Below are 25461 nucleotides of genomic sequence, written 5' to 3'. Positions count from 1 at the left end.
CTTTCCAGTGCAAAACGATACATAAAACAATTATTAATTCAATAATTATTTCCCTCCTCCAGAAACCCATCAGAAATGATTGACAAATTATGAGGTAGCGGGAAATAGGAAAATCACAACAAGACGGAACACTGGGGAGATGTATATGGAATGTTAGGCTAAACCTGTATTATCTTTTTTAATATAATCACATTCTTATCAACTATATTTGAGTTTTAAAAATCCATATGATTACATAGCCTACCATATCAGTCTCTGGAGTCGTCTGACGGACAAGGAACCTTGACATCGCTCCTGCACCCGCAGCCTCTCGCTCCCCTTGTGATTATCGCCTGATGCATGCGGCTTAATATCACATACTCCGCCGTGAAAAAACACGATGGCATATGGTAAAATTTACCTTGTATTCATTGTCCCTCATGCATTCCAGCCACGGGTAGTCATTTTCCCATTTAATTATATATTTTTGTGCTCTTTTCTTTTTCGCCGGCCGCTCGGAGGTAGTCATTTTTACATTTCCTGCTGTTGTCACTTGTCGTCATCATTCCTATGATATGTGACTCGCAATGACTGAAACGACCAATTAAAAGGGCATTCTCTGATGATGTTCCAAGATTTTAAAAAGCTACGCTGATCATAGACAAACGGGGAGAATTTAGTAGGCCTATCTACCCCACTGTCAGTTTTTTTTTCTTATCATCGTTCATAGTCTGAGATATATTAGAAGCTATGTGTGTGTCTGTCATGGATTTGCACTGAATTGATTCTCAAAAATATGGAACAATGTGCGTTCCATATCAGTTCAATACGGAACGATTCCGTATTATACGGAACGATTCCGTATTATATGGAACGGTTGGCAACCCAATAAGCTGCTCTGAGCTCTCTCTTGTATATCGGCGCGTAATCACTCAGTGTAACCTAGTCTTTGCCCCGCAATTTATTTTTCACTGCATGAGTAAGAACATGATGTGCGTGACTCGTGAGAGCAGTCTGGCTTGTTACACAGTAACTAAACGAAGTGGGTCTTTGCGACTTGTCATTATAATATTAATGAAAAATGATTCCATGATAATGCATGGAATATACAGCAACGTACCACTAAATTACAGGGCTAATATCCACTGACCGCCACACATATCCACCGGCCACTGCCAGGTCGAGCGGGCCTGGCCCCCGACTTCGGACCAAGGGGGATAGTCGAACTTGAGTTTAGCGTGTATTATAGTCTTACTCCTACAACTGCTTGCGGTTGCTTCTGCTTGCTTTTAAATGGAAAAGCTGCACATAACCCCTTTTTTTATTTGTAGAACAATATGCAGCTCTGTATTTTTCAGGATGCAATACATGATCCAGCCAAATAATAAATAACTACCATTTACACCCTAGGAGCCAGAAATTACGCTGGCAAAACACAGATTTAATTTGTATTAGACAAGGGTATGGGGTCTCTAATCCTGCTCCTGAATGGCCAATTTTCCTGCAGTTTCAACCTACTCTGAAATTGCTACTAATCCTAGAAACCTTGAACAGCTAAATCTGGCAATTTAATGTCTAATTTTTAACTAATCAAAACGGCTCAACTAGCGAAACCACGGAGCTTAAATTAAGTTTATAAGGTACGTTCCATAATTTGGACAAGACCTGTGCATAGGGCAAAATATCATGAAGTTCAAATGAAGCTGGGTAACACTGAGGTTCTCATGCCAGGCACACACCTCATGATTTTAGCTTTGGTTTTCAATCGCTGACAAATGTCCAAAATCTGAGGCAAATCAGTTTTGTTCCCGTGTGTCAAATTGCATAATGTGTGTTAGAGACGCAATTTGAGAGAAGCACTGATAAGTTGCTGAAGCCTAAGATATATTAAGCCTTAGCTTGCTAAATATCTGAACCTGTCCTGCAACATGAAATGCGTTTTGACTGAAAATGACATTAGTGACAACCTACAGCCAATAAGAGAGCAGGGGAAAGTTCAAGGGGTGGAGTCATAGACCTGCAACAAAACATCAGGATGCATGGCTTTTGCAAGCAACCATGTCTCCATCATATTCTTCATTTTTCTCTTGCGCCGCAAACCAGCATAAAGACAACTTGTATCGTAAGCTTCCTGTGGGCTACAATTTCTTACAGAAAGAAATCTTCCTCTTGTACAAGAACTCCTGTCTCATGCATGACCTTACATTATTTCCTGCATCACTTCTTGCACATGTTTGATTGTGAAATGTAATTTGTAGATTAGACCGGGTTGTCGGTCAGTCTTCCTATTGAAAGGTTGTGTAATGTGTGACCCCTGGTTGTCGATCCATTGAAAAGTGTGCACACAAAAGCAACTAGATGGTACCCCAGACAGTTGTGCAGTGTGAAAAGAGTTGCAATCTGATGGCTCTGAAAATTGTGGAGTGTGCCCGCCTGCTCGGCATAAGAAACTAATTTAGGATTGGGCAACTCTGTTCCTGTTGGACCATTTTTCCAGATTTAAGTTCCAATGGGTGATTTATAAATTGAAAAAAATTTGAGTTGAAATAAAATCTTAGTCCAATATGTAAAAGGTACCTTTGTTATATATATATATATATATATATATATATATATATATATATATATATATATAAAACTTTAGCCACTCCCAGGTATCCTTTAGAGGACTACTACTTTGCTACTCCACATCCAGGAATGACAATGTGTTGTGGACCCCATATCTTACACCAGTTCACTGATCGCCTATCTAAGACTGTCCAATATCAACAGAATAGCTCTGACTTTCAGCGACTACCATTGACTTACCCAGACCGCAAAATGGGGAAAAACCCTGTGCAGAAGTTTGGTAGTGGATTCTAGCCTTTAACTTTCAGACAGCAACTTGCAATGTATTTATTTTGTACAAAAAAAGATGTTTACATGAGAGGAACAGTTCAGATCAGGGGTGGCCAACCCTGCTCCTGGAGGGCTAATTTACTGCAGACTTCAGTTTTAAGTTCAAACTGCTCCAACACCTGTGCTTGGTAGCTTGATAGATTTCACATTTGTCATGAGATCCATCCATGATTTTTCTAATACCATAAAGTCTTTTTTTCTTTGGAATGTGTGATCAAGTTGACGAATGTAATCAGCTGCGAGGCTGTTGGGTGTAAAAATCACACGCCCTGAACAAAATACAGGGTTGGCTACTCCTGGGCTACACTAGTGGTCTCAAACCTGTCAATCAACCAATCAAAGTATACCCATGTCAAATGGACATACCATCCACATTCCAACAATTCAAGGATTCTATTACTATCACAGGCAACATGCCTCATCTAACAAACCTGATTCAATACATCAGCTCATTAGTTGAGAACACAGGACTCAAAACTGTTGTGTCCAACATGGGAGACAGCTAAAATTGTTTTGTGGTGGAGGGATCTCCAGGACAAATTTGAAAAGCAATAAGCTGCGTTCCACTTCGATTTCAGACATACACTTGCAAACTACCCTAAGCATTTCCCCCTATTGCCATTAAAATGCATTCCACTTTGTGTAAGGAATGAGGAATGTTTTTATAGACAGACCCTCAACCCCCTCAATTTTGACAGAGGGAACAAGTACTTCATATGTACACATCAGGCAGCACCATATACCAACACTGCAACAAGACTGCGACATCTCTGCAGAGTGTTCTAAATTTTAAGGTTTAAGTTTAACAACACACAACTTCAACAGCCCAAGCATACCTGTGAGCGATTCCACAGTTTCTGTCCACAAGGGGTGTAATGAATAAAATAGATCGAATAATACCCAGTTGTTGTCTTTTTTTTTTTCACTGTTTTGTTTAAGATAGATGTAAGAAATAATAAAGTTAATTTTATCACACTAAGCCTTGGCATTATCGTGTAATGAGACTTATTTATTTCCGTCCCTAGAAATTGCGGATGTCAGGGTGGGACATTCAGTGCATCTGGATTTTTCCTAAGTCATTTCTTTAATTTCCTTTAATAAAATCATGAATTTTGGTGCATAACATTTATTTTGGTGTGTCTTCTACAAAATACTACTACTAACACTGCAAGTATAATTCCCTTAATCCACCACGATGCAATGGAAACATTTACTAACGTTCGTTACACCTTCTGTCCAAGCAGTTACGAACGTTAAACTATGATTCTAAAGGAAACAGAGATATAATTTTTCCATGTAATTGTATGAGTAGCAAAACGATAAAAACATCTTGTGTGGGTTAAATTATCATATGCGTTGCTACATGATAAATTGTTAATAAATCGGAATAAAAAAGGGTTAGAGATTTTCTGTCCAAAAATCATAACGCTCGTACATTTTATTCTGACGCTGAATTTCCATCTTCTAATGTCTCAACGGTTCTCATGTGAGATATAAGATTGTCTAGGTCACGCTTGTTCTGCACGGGAGAAAGAACAACAGGATTTCACGGATTTCGACAAATGTGGGTAAGTGTGTGGCTTCTGTCCAAAAGTTTACGAACATTAAAATGATACGAACGTGGTAAACTTTGGTTAAGTAAACATTAAATAGGATCATTGTGGTGAGAAAGGATAAAAGAGTGTGCTAGTCGGATGATTGCTAGTGGTTTCGGACCGAAAGGGGCGTCGTGTTCATCATGAAAGAGCATGAATGCATGGTGGTTGTATACATTTTGACAGATCCTGCACTTCTTGTTCGTAAATTAGACGAAAACTTTTAGTCTGTCCAACTTGGAGCATTGTTTTCAGAGTATTTTTGACTCAATAAGCTGTTCATGAAAGTCAACAGCGTCAATGAATTTGCTGACTTTTTCCCGTTTTTTTTTTTTCCTTCTTCTGTCCAATGTTCGTAAGAATATAGCTTAGGCTGCCGAAGTTAACACGTTAATAGTGTGTTAACACAATCTCACTTATGCCATTAGAATAAACTGTCGGCGTTAATCGCATAGATTTTTAAACAACTGGGCTATAATGTTAAGAAACAAGCGCAGATCTTCCGCACTGACGGCACACAATAAAGCTAGTTTAAACATTAGCTTTGTGGTAAAATGAAGCTCCACAGCTTGTCAAGTGTACCTTCATCATGTCCAAATTATGTAGTCCACAGGCGATACGCGAGGTTACTTTCAGTTCCACCGGAGCTCCGTTTGATGGCAGCTAGAGCGTACCGTGAATTTGTGCTCATTTCCTTGCCTGTATTGGTCGATTAGTCACGCGATTCAGCGTTACCTCAATTAATTGACCAGTCAAGAGTCCAACAATTTCCTGAGTGCAAGTGTAGCCGACAGCCACAGCTCAGCAATAGCCTATAGTCTTGTGTATTATTTCTCCAAATCATATTTAGCACATCATGCCTAATAAATGTCTCAAGTAGTCTATTCATTATTTTAAAAGGCAGGCCTAATATGAAATCAAAAAACTTTTCCAAATACTATGTAGGCCACCATTCATGCAACATCATATTCTGTAAATCAGGCTATGTAAATTGCAGCCTATCATAGAGAAGATGATATCCTTATCTTGTAATTGACATGAACATGGAGACTAAGAGTCATAATTCATATTTCAGATTCTTAATTTTAAGAAGTATATTCAAGAAATGAAACAGCTATTCTGTAAATTCAGTTTGCTGTGGTGTTCAGATCATATAATTAAACAATTATAAATGTAAAGCATCTAAAAAGAATTAGTCATAACTCATATATATATATATATATATATAAATACATACATATACACAGTACAGACCAAAAGTTTGGAAACATTACTATTTTTAATGTTTTTGAAAGAAGTTTCTTCTGCTCATCAAGCCTGCATTTATTTGATCAAAAATATAGAAAAAAAATGTAATATTGTGAAATATTATTACAACTTAAAATAATAGTTTTCAATTTGAATATACTTTAAAAAAAATAATTTATTCCTGTGATGCAAAGCTGAATTTTCAGCATCATTACTCCAGCCTTCAGTGTCACATGTAACATCCAGTCTATCACATGATCATTTAGAAATCATTCTAATATTCTGATTTATTATGAGTGTTGGAAACAGTTCTGCTGTCTAATATATTTGATGAATAAAAGATTAAAAAGAACGGCATTTATTCAAAATAAAAATAAAAAAAGTCTAATAATATATATTCTAATAATATATTTTCTTTACTATCACTTTTTATCAATTTAACTTCCTTGCTGAATAAAAGTATTGATTTTATTTAAAAAAAAAAGAAATTACTGACCCCAAATTACTGACCAGTAGTGTATATTGTTATTACAAATTATTTATATTTTAAAAACATAGCTTCTTTTTTTTTTTTTTTTTTTATTCATCAAAGTATCCTAAAAAAGTATCACATGTTCTGAAAAAATATTAAGCAGCAGAACTGTTTCCAACTTTGATAATGAATCATCATATTAGAATAATTTCTAAAGGATCATGTGATAATGATCCTAAAAATTCAGCTTTGCATCACAGAAATAAATGATAATTTAAAGTATATTATTTTAAATTGTAATATCACAATATTAATTTTGTTTCTGTATTTTTGATCAAATAAATGCAGGCTTGATGAGCAGGAGAAACTTCTTTCAAAAACATTAAAAATAGTAATGTTTCCAAACTTTTGGTCTGTACTGTATATAAATGGCATTTCTTTATTTTCTTTATTTTTTTTCAGAAATTATGGCAGGTCTCCTCAAGTTGAGGCTTCGCTCCATGGAGCGTCCAGGAGGAGAGAGAAACCTACCAAGAAATGAGAATGGTCCAGATGTGGTTTCAAGAACAAGTAAAGCTGCTGCTGGAATCCGGAGGTACCGTTCAGTTAAAGCCAAACCCTGAATTGTATTCACTACATAGATTGGCAGAACAACAGAGATTGAGGGAGTACAGGAAGAATCTTTCAGATGGAAAGAAAGAAATCCAGAAAGCACAACTCTGTGAAAGGATGAGAAGGTATAGAGAACGCCAGAAAGAGAATCTTCAAAGGGGTGAGGAAACAAGGTGTCATGTCAAGAAAGCCTCAATCTAGGACTGAACTGGAAAAAATAGCCGCAGGAAGGGAATACTTTAAGAACAAGAAGCGTGAACAGAGAGCTAGGATGTCTGCACAAAAGAAAAGACAAGAGAGAGAAAAGGATCGCAACAGGAAAAGGGTGTTAGCAGAAGTGAAGAAAGCCTCAAGCATCAATAACAATCCACCTAATCACACGGGGGCTGCAACACCTGCTAATCAGGAATCTAATCCAGTTAAAATACAGTGTCAGCTAAATGCAACACCTGTTTTGCCTACCAGTTCACAGAAGTATGGCACAATAGTAGCTGGCTTAGTTGCCTCTGCAAGCCCGCGAAAAAAAAACTGCTCTCCATGACATGATGCTTGGCGGTAAGGACAAGGATGTGGATTCTGTTTTAGGATAGGTGAAGCAAACTTGCAAACAGATGTCCACAGCCAATAGAAGAATGTTTAATGCCAATCTTGCAGCCATCCTTGGATCTGCCAGTAAGCAAGTCAGGGATGCCTCTAGCAGAAAGTTAGGAATATCACAGAAGATCATTAGGAAATATGACCGTCTGAGAAAAGCAGGGCATGATACAGAACAACGTAAAAAACGTTGTGATGCAGTAAGTGATGCAATTTGGCTTTCTGTGCAAGCATTTTTTAGAAGACCTGATGTATCAACCACACTGCCTCACAAGAAAACAGTCAGCAAAAGAACTGACTTACAGAAGCAAATCCTGCAGAAAAGCATGAAGTCCACATTCTCTGCCTGGCAAAATGAGAATCCCAACATGAAGTTGTGCTTCAGCAAATTTTGCACACTCCGACCAAGCCACATTTTGCCCTATGTAAAAGCCCATTTGAACCAATGCCTTTGTGAATATTGTGAGAACATGGACTTGAAGTTAAAGGTGATAAACCAGGTTGTCCAAGCAAAAAATCTGGACTGCAAAATCAGAGATCGATACCATGCAAGTGACATCACCGTCTGTCCACCTTCAGATGATGCCAGAAAGCTTCACAAGTTACAGTGTATTGACCGAAAATGTCAAGAATGCGGTGTTGATGCTGTAGAAGCATATCTGCAACCACTAGATGTAGCAGCAGAAAATGAAGTCTCCTGGCAGGTCTGGGGAGATACTACAGTGCGTGGAAATCTTAGGAAGGCCCTACTACCCAGGTCTGCCCAGCTTAAAGAACTGATCCAGGAGATGAAAAGTGAGCTCAAGATCTCACCCAATCATCTTTTTCAAGCTAGATGGCAGTAGCAGAAGTTCTGGGAAATAGTGAAAAATCCCCCCAAAGATTCAGTTGTCTGTATTATGGACTTCGCTGAAAATTATACCTGCCTTTTACAGAGCGAGGTACAGAGTGCCCACTGGGCTTAAGTCCAGGTTACAATTCACCCGGTAGTGTGTTTCTACTCTTGTTCTTGTGGTGATCCAGAGCCAGTACGAGATTCAGTGATAATGGTGTCAAATGATGCCAAGCATGATTCCCATGCTGTCGCAGTATTTGTTAATACTGTCACTGATCATCTGAAAAAAGTTCGCCAACTCGCATTGTCCAGGATGATTAAGTTCACAGATGGATGTAGTGGACAATACAAGTCTAAAATTCCTTTTGTATGACATTTCCTTTGGTCAGCAGCAGGATCTAGATTTGGTTGTAGAAAGACACTTTTTTGGGTCTCGTCATGGTAAGTCTCCATGTGATGGGGAAGGGGGCGGGGTGAAATCTGCAGCAGTTCGTTCTGTCAAGGCTAGTGATGAAATCATCAACTCTCCAGAATCTTTCTTTAGATTTTGTGAGAAAGAACTGTCAAAGCCTGCTCTTCTAGGTTCTGGTACCTTCAATCATTCCAGGTGATGTTTCTACTTTGTACCTCTTGAGCAAGTTGTTCGTGAAGGTCAAAACCGGGTTGATGTTGGGACTGTTCCAGGGACAAGACAAATTCATGTTGTTCGAGGTCGTGAGCAGTATAGTGTCCAGACTCACAGGTTATCCTGCTTCTGCAAAGCACGTGAAGAGGGCAGAGGAGAGTGTGCTGATAGGTCATACACAGGTCCCTGGGTTGATAGGGTAATCAAGCTGAAGAAACAGCCAGATGCAGATCCATCCCTGGACATCTCTGGTATATCAGGTGAGGTAAAAGCCCTGTCAGCTTCTCTTCAAAAAGTGTCCTACACATCAAAACTAAAAGATCATACTTTGTCATAGGGGTTACAACTGGAAATTTTTGAAACGTTTATAATGTAATTTAAGCTTTGATATTAACACTCATTTAAAGCCCAGATTTGATAAAAAATAAAAAAAAAGTATGTGGCACCTGTCATTCTTCACATAAAAAAAGGTTTACTGACGATTTTTTAAACTCAAATTGATTTTTTTTTTTCGTTTGTATTGTTCTGTTTTTTTTTCAACATGCACTCAAATACTTATTCGTTATAATTTTCGTGCTGCAAATATTAAACAGGAAAATATATTTGATTCAGGAGGCAAATATCTCACTACAGATAAAGTGTATAAAAATGTTTTTGTTTGTATTTTATCTTAAAATTGACAGAAGCCTGAGGCTTTGTGTTATAATAAAAAGTAACAAAGCCCAAAGCTTATTGCGATTAAAACGTTACATATTTCCAAGCATACCATAATTAAAAGCTTGTGAATAGTCACATAACGTGTGACATTTACTTCAGAAAAATCACCATAAAAGAGTCGAACTTTTAAATGGTTTAAAAAAAATTATGGTTTTCAAACCAGTGGAATATTACATTTTATTCCTTCAGCAAATAACAAATTTTAGATGCAGCTAGCTCGTAATCACGACTTACGTGGGAAACAGGAAGTTTCTCGGTCAGCACAATGGAGTGCATCTTTCTGTTAACTTCGTTGTTCATTATTTTGAGTCGTTTGGGACGTGGTGACACAGAAGACCCTCTCACAACATATTGGTTTATAATTCTATTGCATTTACCGCTCAGAAATGTTCACGTAATCATGCTGCACGTGTCTGTAGTTCCCTGGCGCGGTTGCTCACACTGCAGGTGTACAGTACACTAATTAAACTGAACCGTGCTCTGGTTCACTTCTTCCAAACAAGTCAACCGAACCAGGCTTTGGGGGTAAGAAGCGCTCGGGCACGGTTCACATTCTTAGAAAATAATCGCATAGCCTAATCAATAATCAGTCATTAAATTGATTAATCGAATATTCGAAAATCATGACCTAGTCTACAGTCAGTTGTTCTCCTTTGAAAATGTGTGTTCCAGGCGGTTACTCCGGTCTTTGTTTTGGTTTGTGAAACCCGCCCACTGACAGTTTACCCAATTGAATTTTAGCACCCTGGGTTGCCTATTGGTGGAAAACAAAGCATATTTCATTTCATTCATTGTCAAGTGCACTTGTTACTGTTTGTTGAATTAGGACTGCAATACCTAATTCAACCACTGTGTTAATCCTAAATAAAGCACTTTTAATGTTTTGAACCTTATATTGCAAAGTGATAAGCAACTTTCAGCAACATTCAAAAATATCAAGCATCACAATGATTTCCAACATTGATAATAAATCACAAATGTTTCTTAAGCAGCAGATCAGCATATTAGAATGATTTCTGAAGGATCATGTGACACTGAAGACTATATTTATGATGATGAAAATTCAGCTTTGTTCATAAGAATACATACACAATATGGCAGGGTTGGTTTTCTTGAAAATATTTTCTCCACAAAAGGGGGGCCCGGAAGAAAAAGTTTTGGAACCACTGGCCAACTCAAACATAGGTTATTTAATTTAATTCATACAGGCCTACCTCATGTTTTACGTTTGCACTTTTTGAAGAAAACTAAAAAAAAAAAAATACTTTTCAGGTCTATGTCCAATCCCTCACTTTTTCTAGTTATATAAAGGTTAAAATATTTAGCCAGTAATTATTTTTATATTGCAATATAATAATATCGACATCACCTGGAGAGTGTAAAATATTGTGATATGAATTTTAGCTCATATCGCCCACCCATACTGCTAAGACATTAATGATACAAATTCTACTAAGAACAACAATATAAAACATGCTAAGGATTAATGAGCTGCTGGATTTATGAATATTAATCAGGTTGTGTGCATTCACTGAAACTGAATTTCTGAAATCAAAACAGACGATAAAAGGTGAACGACAGCCAAAGAGATTGCCGTTTGTGCATTAGCTACGCCCACTACCAGAAAACCTGCCAGTTCTTAAAAGCTGAAGAATTCCAAAAAGGAACGTTATTTTGACAGGAAAATACAAAGAATATTGTTAACATGTACCACATCAATTCTCAGTTGTGTGCACGAGAAAACAATAGCGAGGGCATGCACCTTCACACTAGAGTTTATGGTACGTCAAATACAGGTGCGCTGCACATGCATTGAGATGAACTGAAAAATATCACAGCTCGCTAGACGGAGAGTGAAACTCTGAAGCACTCAGTCAGTGTTAGCTGAGTGAAAATATATCTGTGATAAACTTCAGCCTCCAATTCACAGACTGGCGACTAAAATCGGAGAATTTATTAGCCATTGGCTAATATCAGACGTCATTTTGTCGTCCAGATTAAAGATTTAGTCACATATGCGAGTGACTTACTCGCAATGCAGAAGGTTGTTGAGGTAAATTTTTGTGATCAGATTTCAAGACTACATGCATCATTTACTAATGTCAGTGTCAATGTCTGATGCGGGTAAATTTTTTGCACCCACCAGTTGGTGGCAAATAATGGCCTGTTTTATAAATTCTGTTTCTGCAACGCATTTGCAGATATTGGTCCCTAGGGCTGTCACTTTTAGTTCGAAAATCGATTGCACAATCGATCGGACCAACCAAAAAAAGTTTTGAAAATGAAAATAGGGAATCGATTTTAACCAAATATGTACACTATTAATTTTAAAATAATTAAACAATAAAAAAATATAGATGTAACAAAACTCACAAACAAGCAAAAAAAGAAAATAAAGAAATCCGAAAGTGCAGTACCTTGCGAAAGCTAGACAGAAAATACAAGAAATTTTACCTGCCTATAAGACCCAGTGACGTTGAAAGCTACCTCTTATGCTGCGTTCACACCAAACACGAATAGAGCGTCTGGCGCGAATGATTTCAATGTTAAGTCAATGTAAAGACGCATTTACGCGCGTCTGGAGGTCTCGCGGAGCGGTAGACGCGAATTCGCCTTATTCGCGCATCTAGTTACAGGAGATTCTGAGTTATGAAAAGGACCATTGCAAGCTGACAGCGACCGGCTTTTGTGGTGGAAAATTGGCAGTAATACCCCCACCTTGCACAGCTGTACCTGAGTGTCCCTGGGACATCAGTGCTGTAGGAGCGCGTCTTCTCAACAGCTGGACATATACTGAATAAAAAACGCTCTGCTCTGGACCCCGAAAATGTTGATCGACTTGTTTTCCTGTCCAATAAATTTTTAACTTTTTGCGCATTTCAATATGCCTGCCTAGTGCCGCCTAGCCTAAGTGTCGGTTACGTTCAATAAAAAAACACACATGGCCTGTTTCTCAGGTCCATTTAAAGTTTCATTTTTTGAACAGTTGTTTGAAATGGATTGAATCATTATTTAAAATAATCTTGGAAATTTTTGAATTGCCTAAAATCATAAATGCAGCCAGGTTGCAGTGATGCAGTGATGTTTTTCTTATGTTATGGCAGCCGTCTTCTCTGCATATATCTTTTTTCGAGAATGTTGCACTCCTGTTGCTGTGTTATTCTGCACTTCATGCCAATAAATAAGAAATATTGCTGACTTTTGTGTTTCCAGCTATTCCGTTATTTGACGTTGAAAAAGGAAACGTCTTTTTTTTTAGACATGGAAAATCAATTTTACAAATCGATTCAACAAACACTTATATCTTAAAAATCGAAAAATGATTTTTTCACAAAAGTGACAGCCCTATTGGTCCCTATATTTACAAGGTACAATATACACAGATGCAGCACAGATAGTAGAAATTCAGCACTATTTTCGTAGCACAGCATATTGCGATATCGGCAGAAAACATGTTTAAAATGCATTATAAACATGTTTTACAACATGGCTTAATAAATAAGACCAGTATGCTTTAGTTATAGAACAAATTGAACTGTAATAATTATTAAAAGACACAATACCACACATAACATGAGCCATATTCAGAGGTTTATGTTGTTTTCATAAAATAAAGTAATTAGTGACACCTATAATATGCAAAATAATCAATGTGTGATATGGTTTAATATAATAGCTAAATATATATTCCCTGTATAGCGACTTCTAAATGTGTAAACTAAATGTGAGAACTAATTCAACAGTATAAATAAATTAAGCTGCACAGTGCTGTTGCCATACAAACAAAGCCTAGTATTAGCATATCTATTAACTTATAGAATATTCTATTATAAACAACCCATGTTGTATTGCATGTAAACAAATGGCAGCACATGGCTATTATTTTATAAAATAAATAAGGAAGTTTCATGGGCAATAATAATTCCTCCCATTCCCATCAGGGGAATTCATCTTTATCTGTGCATTCTATGAGCTTAGATCATATTGTTAAGAATTGAAAACAGCCCAAAACATTAGTAAAGTCTACTCACCCTAATATGCTAGCACACATTCCAAAAGCAAATGCAGACCTGTTATCATTGTTTTCTCTTTGGTCATCCACTCTAAAGAAGAAAAAAAGGCTAACATCATTATCAAGCATTTATTTATATGGGGGGAAAACTTGTCTTATCGAAGTATCAAGATTTAAAAAACTACACAAAAAATCAGTTTACTATTATGGACATCTTAAACATACTAGTTTCTAATTATTTCAACTATGAAACAAACTTATTTTTTAAACGTGAAAAAATACATATATGTAAAGGGTTTACCATGGTAACCTTCAACAATAAGCGATGGAGGAGGAATCCCTCCTCATAGCTGAACAGTGACAACCCAGTGGCTTTTTTAAAGTGATGCAAGATGCTAAGACGAAAATCTACGACTAACCTTAGTCAGTAAATGATCAGAAGTACAGTAAATGTATGCAAATACACCCGTGTTAATGCTTAAAATGTTAATGGTTCCATTTTAATTTTGGTTGTTTACATAATGCTAACAGAGCAATCTGAAAGACAAACGCACGAAGCTAAGCTGGCTGGCAGGCTAGGAACATGGAAGTCCAACGTCACAAAACAAAATGGGCTGCATACTTGAAACCTGGAGTTCGAGCACGCGAACAAGAACTCGCGATCCTTCAAAACATCAACAACATCCTAATTTTAGTTTGAAATCTTAAGTAGTGCATTAGACACTCGGTGTTATATCCCCCGTTTATTTCCGCAGCAAATCGGTATAAGCTTCTCCCTATGAGCTCATTCCCCCTTAGGACTGCTGGTACTCACCGTCGTCCTCGGCTTCCTGCTGCTGCCGTTTTCCTTTGTAAGACTGTGGACCTTCCCGATGCGCAATGCGCACGTAAGATATTCCAAAACTTTCAATGCAAGTTAAAGATACTTGAACCACTATTCATTATTTAAAACAAAATCAATCATTAAAGGTTTGATGTTAGCACAACTCGGTGCACATTCACCAAACAGTGTGGAACAACCCGGACTCTTCGGTGACACTGGACCACTGGAACCTATGAGAAGCGAATGGAGAGGAAGACACGCCTCCAGTTCTACGGGCCTCCATTTCAAAGTCCAATGTGTGGAAGCATGTTTTGCGCATGGTATCTAAGGAACGTACCTTAAAATGGCTGCCGATGTCGTGGGAGGGGCTTGTTAGAAATACTGTCTACCATCCTACATCATGCCTTTGAGATTGTTGCAAGGTGCAGTCTTGCTCCTTAAAGTTTCTGGTCAAAGAAATCGAGGACGTCAGTTTACCCAGAGAAGATCTTGTTCTTAGTGCTGCGAGATATTCCATAGTTACTATACTGTTGCTAAATGTAATGGGACAAAAATGTCACAGAACCGATCCACACCTTTGCACCTAGTAGCCAAAACACTCAATACGCGATGTGGACTTTTATCTGTTTCAAGAAACATTTTCGATTTGAAAAAGGCAATTATAATAAACGAATAATATTATTTTAATGTGTTTCCTCTTGCTTACAGTTAGAGGTAATAAATCAGATTAATACTGAGTCTCTAAAAATAAAACAATACATTTAAAAAACCTGGCACTGAGACCATTCATTCACTCCTTTCCTTTGAGCAAGTCAAAGGCTCAACAAATGTAAATGCTTGTCTTTTAACCCCAAGGGAGGTCCTGGCAAAGATGCATGCACCACCAAGAGAAAGGCTCCACTTTGTTCAGGGACTGAAACGGTTTTCATTTCCACCTTAGTGTTCTTGATGTTGACTGTTCTTGATTCACCACCCTTTACCCGTTATTCAATTATTAAGACGTAATCCTTCTCTCTTATTCCCAAGCTGTACCTCCAAGAAGCATAATTACAGTACTAGAGAGCTGTCACTCACAGTGAAAGGGAACAATTAAATAGAAAAAATTCAAATCAAAACCACACATTCAGGTCATATTATTATAAACCGAGAATATGGGATGTCTATCATGTAATTATGGTATACTGATATGTATTACCAAAATAAAGCTTGCATTCACTTTGGTAGGGTGCTGACTCTGGCAAACAGTAAGGACCTTTTATACCAGTTTCCCTTTACCAGTTTTCACTCACTAAAATGGCCTTAAAAATACCTAAATGAATCAGCCTTTGCTCAATACAAAACATTTGAACCACAGTACATGTACTTGACTCCGGTGGAAATAAGATTAGTCAAGGTTTACATAAGACTATTAAGAAAGGACACTGTACAAGGAATTGACTCTAAATGGTAGGTAGGGGCAATGTGTCAATGGACACTTATAGCCTATAAGACTACAAGAAAAAGTGTATTTAAAAATCCAGTGACATACTCTCATTCAGAAAGGGGCACATGGGCAAGTTTCACAGAACAGCTTGTTCACTCAAATGTAGCCCTTGAAAGTCCATTAGATACCTGATATCCACAGATGTTTGGGAATACCAAACTCCCTTGTGATATTCTCTTGCGGTAAGAGAAGACTCAAGAGTCTAATCCAATTGTAAACCTCACCCGAAACAACAAAAAATGTTTGTGAATTGTGGAAACATTATATCAATCAAAATCATACAGTACAGCATATAAGATCAAACAGAAAAGCATATAATACAACAATGTACTAATGTGCAAGTGATGTTCCAACACGTAGCAAATGGTGATAACTATTTTATGAAGGATGGACAAGTTTAATACACAAATGCTTAGAATAGAGGAGTAAGAAAGTAAGGACATATTTCTACAGAACACATATTACCATTTAATCATGATTTGAATCATTTTAAAACTTTAAATGGCTTTTTATGCTGTCAGGTTAAAAAAAAACAACCCTTGCCCAATTCTACAATGGAGGAGGTTAAGTAACTCTTCACAGTATAGTTGGGCTGTTTCTGTGTCAGTGTATCTGGGTTTTTTTTCTGAATATTGAGGCTGACTCAATAGGCTGGACCAAAAACCAGTAAATACTTTACAGATCACAGTGCTAAGTAATGGCCTTTCTGTTGTTCGTCTTGTCTGAGACAGAGTTGTTGAGTTGTTGATGAGGTAGACCAATCATTGTTTTAAAGGGTTTCCATCACAAAACCTATTATCCAGGTCGAGTACTGTAGTACTTCTAAAACCTATCCTAAGGATCGGACCCCCCTCCATCAAAAATATAGAGTGCTGGGGGTTGGGGGGGTTGAAGCAGTGGTTCCCAACTGTGTTCATGAAGCCCTGGAGATGAACACTGCACATTTTGCTAGGTCACTTTTGTCTGACACACCCTTGTCAGGACTTCGAGCCTGTGTCTGAAATTGCCCCATACCCTTAAATATGGCACTGTTTGCGGGGACAGCCATTTGTAGTTATCAAGCCATAGTGGACATTATCAAGCACACTTATTCAATCCCATAAAGCACTGCACTAACGGGTGTACAACTGATGTACACTCAATGGCTATAGAATACCCATAAAGCAATGTTAGGGTTATGCCGAATTAATTCCTGTATTTCACAAAATGGCGCCTGCAGCTGAATCATCCATCCATTTTACAAACCACTTGTCATATGTGGGGACAGTGTAATATACAGGTCTACATTTATTTTAAGTTGATTATTAAATAGCTTAAATAAGCTTTATAAATGATAGTTTTCATGAAGATCAATCTTTTATTTAATACTAGAGCTGCACGTTTAAAATGGTTATTAAGCAGCAAGCATAAACTGCTAGAGTGGCAGCACTTCTGGCGCACTCAGCATCCGAATTCGCTCACTCGTTTTCTTATTATGCCGCGTTTCCCCCGAGATTACCCAGAGCAATTGTACCAGGAACTTTTTTTCCCAGGAACTATTTTCCCCCCAGACCTGTTGCTTTCTATGTTTCCACCACAGCCTAAAGTACCAGGAAGATTAGACAAATAGTCTGGTGACGTAGGTCTGCTTGTGTTTCTCAATACAAAGTATGCAAATTTTGGACTTGCATCCTCGGTAGTTCAGACTTTGCGCATTCGACTCGGGAGTGCAATGTCCGCATGCGACGATGCAAATCGGGTAATTCTACAAACAGCAGTTTACTTGATAATATCAGTCAGCTCGCCTTGGCTACTGCAATCTCCCTAACAGTATAATTACAATAAAATGAAATAGGATATCAAATACCACTGCCTCCTTTCGTTTTTCATTTAAAAATAATAATAGCAGCATAATAGCATCCCTTAGTTCAGGGAAATGTGTATATATACAGCCATTACAATGAAACAAAATATTATATCAATTGCTTCTTTTTATTTTTATTTTAACATATACATAATTTGAATACAAACCAAAGATTACCTGTTAGATTTACCCAAAACAAATTACATTGTATGTTTAACCATAAAGAGACATCAGAGCCAATGGCGAATGTCAGAAGGACTAGTCGATTTGAGACTGCTCTAGGCAGATACATGATCACTGAGCTCCTGCTGATCGCGTGGAGCTGACGTCTCCGAAATTGGTGAAACACATTTTTAAATAGGCGCTGTCTTTATAAATAAACCACAGATTTAAACAACTACATTCTTGCCTGAAATACTTTTAATATTACATTTCATGACACAATAAAAGTAATTTGAAAATTATATAAATAAATGGTGGTTGAGATCACAATGGTGCGTGAACTCAACCAATCAGCATGTTTAGCGCCCAAGTCCCGCCCCCAAAAGTTCTGGAACTTTGAAAAAGTACTACCTCGCCAGCGGGGGCTTTCTGAGGGGCATTTTTTTACCCCGAACTTTATTTAGTTCCTGGTTCCTGTGATGGGAACACACCAAGTACCAGCCCAAAGTCCCTAGTTCCTGGGTAAAGTTGCAGTGATGGGTATGCGGCTTTAGTAAACTAATGTACGGAATAGTGACTGAGGTAGACTAAGCAAGACTAGTATATAGGAGGCAATTTCAAACACAGCTGGAGTCTCTACTAAAGAGCCGATGATCAGGTGTTTGATTGTGGAGACATACAAAATGTGCAGTGTTGTGGGCTAGGGGTTTAGGAACATGTTTGGGAACCACTGTGTCAGGGTGCAAGTAGGGAAGGGGTGAGGACTCAGATGCAGAGCTCAAATGGGCTTTCATTTACTCAAAAAATAAAATAAAACAAACAAAAGCTATCCCATAGGGGAAAACAGGACTGGTAGCTGGACTTGGCAGGGCAAGGCAGAACAGAACAAGAACAGGCAGCACAGAACAAAAGAGGATAACTGATGACCAACCAGCACAGGACTGAAAACACAAGGAAAATAAATTAAGAGACAGCAAACAAAGCCGTTAATGAGGGAGGACAAGTGGGGAAAATAAACCAATCATCAGGCAGCAAAAAGAGACTGATTAGACAACAGAAAGGAGAGCACATGGCACAAAGACACAACCAAGAAAAGCCATGTGCTCACTCCCAAAAAAACAAAAACCCATGGCCAATGAAGCCAATCACAAAATGTGTCCAGACAAAACATGACAACATGAAAGCACACAACAGAAGAGCAGCAAGACAATAGACGTATCAGAGTTCTATCGCCAATCCAAAAATAAACTGACCAAAGTGACAGAACCCTGACACACTGATTTAGAGGATGCTTAGTGTGAAGGCTTTAGGAAGTGCCCTTGTACCACACTGTGATGGCACCATCACACATTCTCTGACTGACTCCCGGGTACGGGAGACTGAATAGACTGAGTGGTGGTTTGGTAAGCTAGCATCAGAGCCTTGAATTAGAATCAGATGCCTACAGGCATTGAGTCAAGAGAAGTGTGGCATGGTGCACAGTTTTGGCTGACCGAAGAACCGATGCTCTCATACATTCTGGATCATCTGCATGGTTTGATGGCTGGAAGGCCACATAGTAAAGCATTCCAATTTTCCATTTTCATATGAAAAGAGTCTGAACCCAGAGTTACACAGCATTATCAGAGAACTGGGGGCTAACTTTCTTTATGTTAAAGAGCATAAACAGGGCAGTTGTTTGTGTGGTTGTGAAATACTTCCCAAGGACGCCTGTTATTGTTGGGTTTAGCTGTTTGTTGGAGTGGTGTACAATTGATGGCCTGGCTGGTACGTCAAGGAGTACAGCCTTTCCAAGTTTGACCTGGACATGACATTCATTCATTTAGCCCATGATGTTAGAAAGACAGGATGAAAGTATGGGATTATCAGGTTGGAATGACCAGTAAAGCTGTGTTAAGGATATATATATAAAAGAATAGAGAGCCAAGCATTGATCTCTAGATTTCTCCAGCGTTTAGCCTAATGGTTAAGTGTGATTCAAACACTCCTCCCCTTCAAGAAACTTTGAAAGATATGCCTGTAAATGTCCTCTTCTGAATCCTGAAAGGTTTTATCCTACAGGTTGATCTGTGAAAGGAATGCAAAAAGTTGAATACAACCTTTTTCAATGTTTTTGGACAGGAATCGGAATTTCAGGCCTGTGCTTTATAATACTTTTCAGTTACAGTTCAACTGGTAAAGCAAGTCACAAGCGACACAGCCATCATTGGTTTGAGTCTTGAATTCACTAGTAGTGGCTTTGGATAAATGCCCCTACTGAATACATTAATGGAAATCTACTGCTGCAGTGTCAAGTATTGGTTTGATTGGGGTTACAGTAGGGATAACTGAACTTAGTGAAATGAGACATGTTTATGATGTTTATGAAAGCAAAGAATGTAACAGAGATGGTTCGAGAAAAATGAGAGAAGGGTACATCATAGTATAATTGTCTGGAAACATCAGATTCTGAGAGAGGAAAGAACAAAAGAGTTGCATGTGAATCATGTATGCTTGTGTGTGTCTAGAGCAGAAAACTGTGGTAATAACATCTCATAAGTCACACAGCCTGTAAGGAGCTATACTTTTAAAGTGTGAGAATTAAATTGTGCTAACTATTTATATTAAATACAATGTTGATATATAAAAAAAGTATTTATATCGTTTTTACCTCTGATTCACCACAATGTCTGAACTGTCCTGAGTATTCTCAACAGCCGGCATGTGTCTTCTTCTTCTTCCTTCATGGCAGATCGCAGACTTAAAAGTGCATTACCGCCACCTATTTCTCAAATGGACCATTGACACTCCGATCATTTTGTGTCTTTACACATCAATTTATTGTCATGAGCTGCCGGGGTTTAATTTGTTTTATTTGTGTATGTTTTTTTGACTCTCAAAGCTGCGATTCCCATTCACTTCCATTATCTGACTGACAGACTGCAACGGATTGAGTTAAACATTTTCATTTGTGTTCTACTGAAGAAACAAAGTCACCTACATCTTGGATGACCTGTGGGTAAGCACATAAACATAACATTTTTATTTTTGGGTGAACTATTTAAGGTCTTTTTTAATATATATGCTTTTCTAGAAACCTTAAAACTGGACCTTATGCAATTCTGTCTACAGTTGGATACTCAACTTTCTGACCAACTTTAGTCCTGGACTATACGTATATGCTTCCTTAATATATACTCACCTAAAGGATACTGTCTTTGACCCCCTTTCGCCTTCAGAACTGCCTTAATTCTATGTGGCATTGATTCAACAAGGTGATGAAAGCATTCTTTAGAAATGTTGGCCCATATTGATAGCATCTTGCAGTTGGAGATGGAGATTTGTGGGATGCACATCCAGGGCACGAAGCTCCCGTTCCACCACATCCCAAAGATGCTCTATTGGGTTGAGATCTGGTGACTGTGGGGGCCATGTCATGTCATGAAATGTCATGTTCAAGAAACCAATTTGAAATGATTCGAGCTTTGTGACATGGTGCATTATCCTGCTGGAAGTAGCCATCAGAGGATGGGTACATGGTGGTCATAAAGGGATGGACATGGTCAGAAACAATGCTCAGGTAGGTTGTGGCATTTAAACGATGCCCAATTGGCACTAAGGGGCCTAAAGTGTGCCAAGAAAACATCCCCCACACCATTACACCACCACCACCAGCCTGCACAGTGGTAACGAGGCATGATGGATCCATGTTCTCATTCTGTTTACATCAAATTCTGACTCTACCATCTGAATGTCTCAACAGAAATTTAGACTCATCAGACCATGCAACATTTCTCCAGTCTTCAACTGTCCAATTTTGGTGAGCTCGTGCAAATTGTAGCCTCTTTTTCCCATTTGTAGTTGAGTTGAGTGGTACCCGTTGGGGTCTTCTGCTGTTGTAGCCCATCCGCCTCAAGGTTGTGCATGTTGTGGCTTCACAAATGCTTTGCTGCATACCTCGGTTGTAACGAGTGCTTATTTCAGTCAAAGCTGCTCTTCTATCAGCTTGAATTAGTCTGCCCATTCTCCCCTGACCTTTAGCATCAACAAGGCATTTTCACCCACAGGACTGCAGCATACTGGATGTTTACCATTCTTTGTAAACCCTAGAAATGGTTGTGCGTGAAAATCCCAGTAACTGAGCAGATTGTAAAATACTCAGACCCGCCCCTCTGGCACCAATAACCATGCCACGCTCAAAATTGCTTAAATAACCTTTCTTCCCCATTCTTACATTCAGTTTGGAGTTCAGGAGATTGTCTTGACCAGGACCACACCCCTAAATGCATTGAAGCAACTGCTATGTGATTGGTTGATTAGATAATTGCATTAATGAGAAATTGAACAGGTTTTTCCTAATAATCCTTTAGGCGAGTGTATGTTCACATTTACAGCTACTCACAGCAGTAAATACATTTCCTAATGACATGACTGGGCTGATCAACAGCTTGTTTACATTACTTGCTTCCAGTAGTATAATGCCAGCAGGAATTTGAGCAGCGTTTGGGTCAACCCTGGGTGCCGTCAGTGTGCATATACTCATGGAAACATTTAAGTGTTCAAAATTTAAGACAAACTTTGTCATCCACCAGACTCACTTTAATAATCACCATGACCTAAATACTAAAAACTGCAGGCGGCATAATAACTAAAAGCAGATTCCCTTACGAACTTACTCAATCCTAATGATCGGAGTGGTCTGTTTATATTCAGTGAACATATCTGCTATGTATTTTGGTCCTAGGCCATTGAGTGATTTATAAACGAGTAAAATACTTTAAAATCAATCCTAAATGTAACTGCAAGCCAGTGTAAGGACCTGAGGACTGATGTGATCTGCTCAGATTTTCTGTTTCTACAGAATTCTGGCAGCAGTGTTCTGGATGAGCTGCAGCTCTCTAATGGTCTTCTTGGGAAGGCCAGTGAGGAGCCCATTACAATAGTCCACCCTGCTGATGATAAAGGCATGAACAAGTTTCTCCAAGTCTTGACTGGAAACAAAACATCCAATTCTTGCAATGTTTTTTATATGATAGTATGCTGATTTAATTACTGCTTTGACATGACAACTGAAACGAAGGTCTGTCTCCAGAATCACACCAAAATTCCTGATTTGATTTTTAGTTGTTAGACCCCTAGAGTCAAGGTATGCATCCATCTTGACAATGTAGTAAATTAAAGCTCAAAAGGGAATTGTATATAAATATGGTTTTTTAGGTTCGGTGGTGTAGGAGTTGTGATCACGTTCTTCTGGTTTTGAAGAGTGATGAATTCCAAAGGTGTCCTGACTCGATGGTGATTGGGAATTTCTTCCCAGTGGAAAGTGAAAAGAGCTAAAAGAGACATCAGCTGAGATCCTAAGATCTTTGGTGAAAGTCAGTGCAAAAGGCCTGGCACAGACTTAAGCCTGGTTCACACTGCAGGATAATTAGGCCGATTTTAGCCGATTTTGTTCCGATTATCGTAAAATAATCTGATCAGATATTCCTGCCGTGTGTGGTGTGTTAAGACTGCTCTCCTCTGCTCGGAAGGACGTCGGGAGCACTCCGATCTCAAATCGGGGATATCCAACATGTTGGATTTATTTGGCCCAATTTCTTCTCGTGTGTGGTGTCCCCCGAGGACAAACGATCACGCAGCCTGTGGACTGTGGCGTGTAGCCAATCAGAAAGCGAGGTGACGAGGCGGCGAGGAAGTACCGGGAAACAAAATCAAAACAGCCGGCGGCATGGCGCACCAGAAAGTCCGGTGGACGTCGGAGATGGAGGACTTTGTCTCCACTTCTTTGACCATCGCCTTTTCTTGTTTTTCTTATGTTTTTTTCGGTTACAAACAAAGGACAAACTATGGCCACTGCATCCTCTTCGTCCGCCATGATTGTTTACTCTGAAGTCACGTTTGATCCCGAGGGATTTTTCGAGATTTCCCATCTGACCTGGGAATGCTCGGGAGTCAAATCGGTTCGTGTGTGATGTGTTGATTTTTGCCGTGTGGCTGCACACCACACACTGTACAAACAAAACTGTTAGACCCGTGATTTTTTATCGCCGTGTGTGGGGTCTCTCAGGTTTGGAAAATCGGCCGACAATTTTAAAATCGTCTCGTGTGAACCAGGCATTAGGGGTTCAAGAGAGTTTTAGCTCACATACTCTGTTAAGAAGATTCTCTCCACATACTCTTTAGTCACAAAAGTTATCTTGTCTTCCTGAGGTGCCTTGGTTGCCATGGAACCAGGGGGCTGGAGTCGTTCGCAGACATCCTGGCACCTAGTATGTTTAAGAGGGGTCTGTGATCATTTGTTAATTTAATGAAAAGTGAAGTGACATTCAGCCAAGTATGGTGACCCATACTCAGAATTTGTGCTCTGCATTTAACCCATCCGAAATGCACACACACAGAGCAGTGAACACACACACACACACTGTGAGCACACACCCGGAGCAGTGGGCAGCCATTTATGCTGCGGCGCCCGGGGAAAAATGGTGTGTCTGACTGGTCCAAATGCTACAAGAACTTCATCTTTGTTTCCAAATGCAGTGACTTAATTTTTTTTCCTTGTTTAACTGAAGAAAAACCTGGCACATCCAACTGTTAATATCATCAATGCATTGGCAGGGGGAGTCAATGGGGCTGTAGTCATTTGGCGATAAGGCTAGGTAAATCTGGGAATCATCAGAATAGCTGTGATAGGCAATTTGGTTCTTTCTCATTATTTGACTTAGTGTAAGCATATACAGGCTAAACAAGAGTGGTGCAATAATTGAGCCTTGTTGGACTCTGCATGTCACGGACAGGATACTGGCCCTCCAGAACAGAGTTTGGATGTTGACTGAAACATTTACCCTCTGGTACTCCAAAATGGAAGAAAGAAGCATCATCACCACACATTAACGATAGTTAAATTATACTGCATTCAAGTCAAAATAATCAGAAAAATTATTTAATGACTGACAAAATTCAAGCATCTCTGATAATACAAATCCAACACTAGTAACGTTAGTGTCTATGCTTTAAATGAATGTCTAAAGCTGCATTTCCTTGTTAAATGAGAAATGTTTCTAAACCTGTAGTCCAGTCCAGCAAAGGAGAATACAATTTTTTTTATGCCACAACATCAGTCAAATGCTTGCTTTTTGTGGCTTCTTATCACAGAATGAGCCAGAAAATATTACATACTGTAAAAAACGCTATGTTAATTAGCAATGGATAAATATGTTTTATAAATATACTTATTATGGAAATGCCCGAGATGGCTTGTAATATATAACGTTGATAAACTATATATTGTCGCAGTCGAGTGTTTATTGTCTTTATGTTTCATCATTCAAAACACGGAGGCTAGCTCTTCGCTCTTCAGTCAAAGCGGTCAGGTAATAATTTTTTAAATTCTGCTTAACTGTGGGTGGATGAGACTGATAATTAATGGTGCAAATATTAACTACATTCTCTAAAATATGAACGAAAAATTTCTCTCATAGTTGTTTGATTAATATGACAGGCAGGCAGGGCAAACACTGGACAGCTTCCCCTTTAAGATCGAAGTCTGGATCCAATACTGTTAAACGTGCGCTTTTTATCGCAAAC

At 38.6% G+C, this 25461-nt stretch overlaps 2 protein-coding genes across 3 annotated transcripts in view; one reads left to right on the top strand and one right to left on the bottom strand.

Annotated features, from left to right (window-relative positions):
- Window positions 1-14677, bottom strand: part of LOC132103021 (uncharacterized) — a 32858-nt gene extending 18181 nt beyond the window's left edge. Inside the window, exons 1-2 of one of the 2 annotated variants that reach the window (XM_059507812.1) lie at window positions 14402-14677; window positions 13607-13678 (exon numbers count right to left, since the gene is read on the bottom strand). The gene's annotated coding sequence lies outside the window, so the exon portion shown is untranslated. Of the gene's footprint in view, window positions 1-13606; window positions 13679-14209; window positions 14228-14401 lie in introns of those variants that run through there. The other variant, XM_059507813.1, reaches the window with a different exon arrangement.
- LOC132103640 (protein BTG3-like) overlaps window positions 1-25461 on the top strand; it is a 232998-nt gene that overhangs the window by 26861 nt on the left and 180676 nt on the right. The gene's annotated exons all lie outside the window — the stretch shown is intronic.

The sequence above is a fragment of the Carassius carassius genome, chromosome 24 (assembly GCF_963082965.1).
Source record: "Carassius carassius chromosome 24, fCarCar2.1, whole genome shotgun sequence".
In the NCBI taxonomy this organism is placed as follows: Eukaryota; Metazoa; Chordata; class Actinopteri; order Cypriniformes; family Cyprinidae; genus Carassius; species Carassius carassius.
Note: the sequence above shows the minus strand (reverse complement) of the source record. Positions and strands in the feature narration are given on the sequence as shown.